The 6,260-nt window shown below is 44.2% G+C and overlaps 1 pseudogene; it reads right to left on the bottom strand.

The window, feature by feature from the left end:
- Nucleotides 1-5,894: 5,894 nt before the first annotated feature.
- LOC126337126 (5S ribosomal RNA) lies at nucleotides 5,895-6,012 on the bottom strand (annotated as a pseudogene).
- Nucleotides 6,013-6,260: the final 248 nt, after the last annotated feature.

Below are 6,260 nucleotides of genomic sequence, written 5' to 3'. Positions count from 1 at the left end.
GAATATTACTCTTTTAATTTGTTTTTCCATCCACTATACCTGTAAATATCGATAGTAACCATTATGGCCAGAGATCAGAATGTTTCGTTTTTTTCCCTCTCCTTTTCTGCGAATCTTATTTCGATGTTACCATAAGATAACGGTATTATTTTATCATTGTTACTGGTATCTTGGGGCAGTCTAGTGACTTTGGCTTGTGTTACCGCTAAGTACACCGTCATTATATTTAGATGTGATCAGTTGCCGTTTTTAACCCTTGATTTATTGCGTTGTGGTGTCATAACTGAGTAGAATGACCTATAAAATCATGTTTTGCATACATTCTAGTGTTTCCATTTCCACTTGCGTTACAATCGCCATATTGGTAGCGTCCTGATGTATAGTAGACTGAATTTATTCAAATATCTAGTTCTTAGTGAAATGAATACTCACTTTTGTCTGCCATTGCTACTTCGCACAACACTGTTCCATTAACGAACACTGCTTGATCGTTGTTATAGTTAGCTTATTTTCACGTACGACGAAATTCCGGCATATCTTGCTGTGGCGCAACTCGTCGTGACAATGATATCACTAGCTCAGCCAAGTAGTTATGAATTAAAGGCATTTAAATGAGCTAGTGGGGTACCATTTAGTCATTCTTTACAAGGGGCCCGCCACACTCACCCCCTTCCATTCAGAAAAAATATTAAAATCTGCGACGACGACATTAACAAACTCTTTCAAATGGCTCTGAGCACTATGGGTCTTAACTTCTGAGGTCATCGGTCCCGTAGAACTCAGAACTATTTAAACTTAACTAACCTAAGGACATCACACACATCCGTGCCCGAGGCAGGATTCGAACCTGCGAACGTAGCGGTCGCGCGGCTCCAGACTGTAGCGCCTAGAACCGCTCGGCCACAACTGGCCGGCCAACAAACATGAATAATAAAATAAATGTGATGTCAGCAGCAAGACACAGGTACTTATAATGCACTGGTCGTATAACTGAAATAAGTATTATTAAAAACGCTTGAATGTTTAACGAGGAATGAGGCTATTTTGAGTGCAAAAAGACGCTGATAAGGCACACACGTACCTCAGTCTCGATAGACGTCCAGTACACGCAGTTCTGGTTCCCAATTAATTCCGAAGACTTGCTTTTCTCCATGATTCTCGCTGTGATTGCAAACTTCTGACAAAGCTACCGACGGCTGCAGACATCCACCGCTCTGACACCACGAAAGACCTCTCACGTCTGTCCCACAACCACGCTAAAACGTGCGGTTTCGCGGCAACGCGCCTCTTAATGACAGCGCATTGTCGCGATCGTTCTCAGTTAAGGTGTGTAAGACATTATTGTTATTCTTGAATAAGACGGTCTTGGCTGCGAAAATATTGCTTTAAAGACCGTTTCGCCTTTGTAGGGTATCATCACATGACCATGGATTGAGAGACATTTGTAGAGCCATTATCGAGCTAACAGGAGCGTCTGCCATCGGGCAGATTTAGTGGGCGACGTTTTACATTATTTGTTGACTAGATTCCGATGATTTGCGATATTACATATACAATCATGTCTTTGTGTCCACATTCATTTCTACCAGCTATAAATCCTCCACAGCTCCGTGATGACCAGAAGGACTCAGCCCATTGAATTCGACGCCGACCGAGTAAAAAAAAAAAAAATAATTTCCTCCGATACTTGTTCCCAGCTCGTGGCCGTGCGATAGCGTTCTCGCTTCCCACGCCTAGGTTCCCGGGTTCCATTCCCGGCGGGGTCAGGGATTTTCTCTGCCTCGTGATGACTGGGTGTTGTGTGCTGTCCTTAGGTTAGTTAGGTTTAAGTAGTTCTAAGTTCTAGGGGACTGATGACCGTAGATGTTAAGTCCCATAGTGCTCAGAGCCATTTTTTCCAAATACCTTCCGTAGGCCGTTTCGTATTTCTGCTATCCCTACTGCAATCGCTTACACGATTTGTGGTTATCCTTTCGTGTTAATTCCACCAATGTAACAGATAAAATACTTTTGAAATTGCAGATAGTTTCGTTTCGCGCCGATTCTTTTTGAAGTATACTCAGCCATCTGTAATACATGTTTATACAAAGCTTCGCTTTAATACGGCTATACAGCTACCGAAAAAAAAACATATTTCGTGATGCCACTCCAGCTACGTGAAGAGCACTTTCCACGTCAATAATAGTATTTTTAGGTTGTTTTTATCCGAGACGCTCTTTTCTGACACCTACTCCTGCTGGTGGCTTCGCGGTAGCGTTCTCGCTTCCCGAGCAAGAGGGTTAGCTGCCCTCCATAATAAAAAAACGGTGTCAATCGAGGAACAACGAACTTAAACGGATGTCTTACGACGTCCGCCCCGAGTAGATGCAACGAACAAAAGGAGATTTAAAAAAAAGCACGGGGTCCCGGGTTCGATCCCCAACGGGGTCAGGGATTTTCGCCTGCCCCGAGATAAGTGGGTGTTGTTATGTCTTCATCATCACCATTCATCCCCATTACGGTCGGAGGAAGGCAATGGCAAACCACCTCCACTAGGACCTTGCCTAGTCGGCGGTGCGGGTCTCCCGCATCGCTCCCTGCGCTCTGTCAAGAAGCGTGGGACTTCATTTCCATTTCCGCTCCTGTTGGATATTCTACGCTCAGTTGCCATCCCCACATCGGTGGCAAGTTACATCGTCAGCAAACACAAAGAAGAAACAGTGTCTGCTATGCCCCGGACAAGTATTCAATATTTTGGTGAAGAAGTGACAAGGGGCAGTGGTATGGGAAAGCAAAAAGCTCCAGTAATGTCCTTGAATAAGCTGCCAATCCTAGCTGACGCGAATACCAGCAGTGTGCTCTACCTGAAATTACGCGATAACCATCTGTAACATTCATCTAGTGCGGCACACGAAGAAGCAGCCTGCAGTACATCAGTCAGTTATTACGTATGCGGCCCTCAAACAAGACAAGCCCACTACAATTTGACGAACAGAGGGTCCACGTCTCTACACGATAGCGTAGCGCACATGATTGCTTCTTTGCTTTCAGTTTCCGTTGTCAATCGTACCGCTTAGCACGTACCGATTCCTAGAAAAAATTACGAAGTTTATCAACAAATTGCAATAAGTTCACTGTGTGGGATGGAAAGTATTGCTGTCAGCATCATAATATCATATTTCCAGTGGTTTTTTGTTATGTTTTATGGACATCCGCTATGTACCTAATAAATATTAGGGTTTAACGTCTCGTCGAGGGCGAGATGATTAGAGACGGGGCAAAAGCTCGGATTAGAGAAGAGCGAAGTTAGCAGGAGATACGTAGTTAGTATAGAACTTAAATGATTCAGCCAACAAGTTCGAGTAGGAAATATTTATTGTGTTTGCACATTGTCTTTAAGGTGAGTACCTTACTAGTGAAAGAACTGATATTTTTTAATAGGGTTTATGTTCTGCAATCTTGCCTTGACATACACGAAAGAATTGCCCAGATCACTCGGCTAAGTTTTCATTTAAAAGTGTGGAAAGAATTTGTTGTGCCTAATACCGCATCTGTGACTTTTAACCTAAATATTTATCACCTTTTATTCAGTTCTGTCAATAACTGAATAACTGGTGTGATGCTAAACTTTCGAAGGACCCGTAAAAATGCACCCCTTTTTAATCGTAGTAAAATCGTCTTATACTGCTCATGCTGCAGATCCTGAAGTTGAAGCACAACGCACACCATGTGAAGTTGAGGTTTATAACCCACTGGTCCTATAAGCGTTACCTTATGCTTTACAGTTAGTCCTTTCTGTTAACTGACTTATTTCAAATGTTAAGTTTAGTACCTCATCCAGGCAGGCCACCAGAATTGCGTGCATTCACTGCACTATTAAGGAAAAGGCAGTCATTCTTGAGCCTATTTTTTGTTGATAAGACGTAGTCAAATGGTTCAAAAATGGCTCTGAGCATTATGCGACTTAACTTCTGAGGTCATCAGTCGCCTAGAACTTAGAACTAATTAAACCTAACTAACCTAAGGACATGACACACATCCACGCCCGAGTCAGGATTCGAACCTGCGACCGAAGCTGTCGCGCGGTTCCAGACTGTAGCGCCTAGAACTGCTTGGTCACTCCGGCCGGCGATAAGAGGTAATGTCTCTCCTCCACCACAGCAGACAGCAGGAAACTGAAACAAGTAAACCTGCTTTGCGTTTTGACATTATATTTCAATTAAGTTTGGTATTAAAAATCAAATAATACGACTTGGAGAAACATTGTATTTTTTCCTGCAAAAGAGTTATTTTTACCTGCAAAAGTTGGCCACATAAGAGAACTCAGCAATGACACCAGTGCTGTCTCATAACAATACTTGATTATTTATTTTTCGTGCTCGTTGAAACAAGTTTTCCACAAAAAATTGCAGGCGAAATGACTTTGTTACTAATTTTAAAAGAGCAGCTTTCATACAGCAGGCGCCACTGCAGCAGATGGCCAGGATCACTGTAGCGTTAAAAGTTTTTGACAGTAACACTGATGTCTTCACCGCCTAAGGGATGTCAGGCAAATGCTCAAAAAATTTCATTTCAATTTCCTTATGTTGATTCATTTTCAAATATTCACAAAATTTCGTTTGTTTTTAATGATATAATTTATACTTTTTACGGATATAAAAAGATGATAAAATAGCTATGAGACAGTTTCAGATACGTGATGCTTATTAGATACTTCAAGAAGTCCGATGCCAATGAAGTTTATAGCTATTTTATAACAATACTTCGTAGTGATAACAATTGCCTACTTTTAAGCATAATACCGATGAGACGGTTTGGTGCAGAGACGTAACAGTTCGGCTTTGCTGCGAATGAGTCCTCCTAATGTCTGGACATCAGTGGCTGCTGCTCCTCTTGGAACTGAATGTCACCGACACATTATGACCTCTTGGGGCGAAAGCGAAAGGAGAGAGGACTCGGCTGTGGTGTCCCTCACAGAGAAAGTGGCTTAGCAACTTTCTGTTGCACTGGCTTTGCATTGGATGCGCAGATCGACGCGACCGCTGCTCTGCCACGCTGCCGTGAAAGCTTGCGTTGCTCCTCCACTGCATGTTTCTGGCGCTTCCGATTGCTCCACCAATCTCTTTTCTTCTTATTTTTCCTCGCTTTATCCCGCGTGATTGCGGCTTCGGTGTGTTAATCTGGATTTGGCTGTCTTGGTGGTAGAGCGTGACCGAATGCCCTTTCCGTTCCGACCCCTCACCCCCGCCCCCCTCACCTTGTACAGCATTCGTGCATCCCACCTGCCTGCTTCTAGTGCTATCTCATGTGGAAGTGTGAGAATATTTTCGAAGTATTCGCAAATCGTGTAACTAAGGCGAGACGTCGGTACCAGATCGGTATTCACCCAGTCGGGTGTGGGAAAGCGCTTAAAATTCACATCCAGACAGCCAGGCTAGCACTCACACCGGTTCACCGCACGGATTCGAACTGAGGCCGGCGCGTCTCCGCGAATACCGGAAGCGGCATGCTACACGGGCGAGTGTCTGATGGCTCTGTCGGTGTCGTCCTCCTCATCAGATCTTCAGCACACCATACTAAGTAGGACAAAAACAGACAACGTTATTAAATAACCGTGACAATATCCACATCCCAGTGCTTACGACGAAGTTTCGAAGACATACGCTCTAAGCACAAAAAGAGATGGGGCACAGAGGAATTATTAGCAGCAGCAGCACTCCGTCTTCAGGCCACAGGTGGCCCATCGGGACCATCCGACCGCCATGTCATCCACAGTTGAGGATGCGAATAGAAGGGGCGTATGGTCAGCACACCGTTCTCCCGATCGTTATGATGGTTTTCTGTGACCGGAGCCGCTACTATTCGGTCGAGTAGCTCCTCAATTGGCATCACGAGGCTGAGTGCACCCCAAAAAATGGCATCAGCACATGTTCGCCCACACGGTCACCCACCCAAGTGCCGGCCACGCCCAACAGCGCTTAACTTTGGTGATCTGACGGGAACCGGTGTATCCACTGCGGTAAGGCCGTTGCCAAAGGAATTATAAGGATGGGACGGAAATCGGTAGATGTAACGTGCATGTGCAGAGAAACAAATGATTACAATTTCTGAAAAATTGGATGATTTATTCAAGAGAAAGAGCTTCAGAAATTAAGCAAGTCAGTTACCTCTTTCCCTTACGTAACCATTTATTCGGCGTGGCACTGATAGAGTTGTTGAATGTCCCCGTGAGGGACATAGTGCCAAATTCTGCCCAATCAACGCATTAGATCGTGGAAATC

Source organism: Schistocerca gregaria, chromosome 2 (assembly GCF_023897955.1).
Source record: "Schistocerca gregaria isolate iqSchGreg1 chromosome 2, iqSchGreg1.2, whole genome shotgun sequence".
Taxonomy (NCBI): domain Eukaryota; kingdom Metazoa; phylum Arthropoda; class Insecta; order Orthoptera; family Acrididae; genus Schistocerca; species Schistocerca gregaria.
This window is presented reverse-complemented; position numbering and strand designations above follow the sequence as displayed.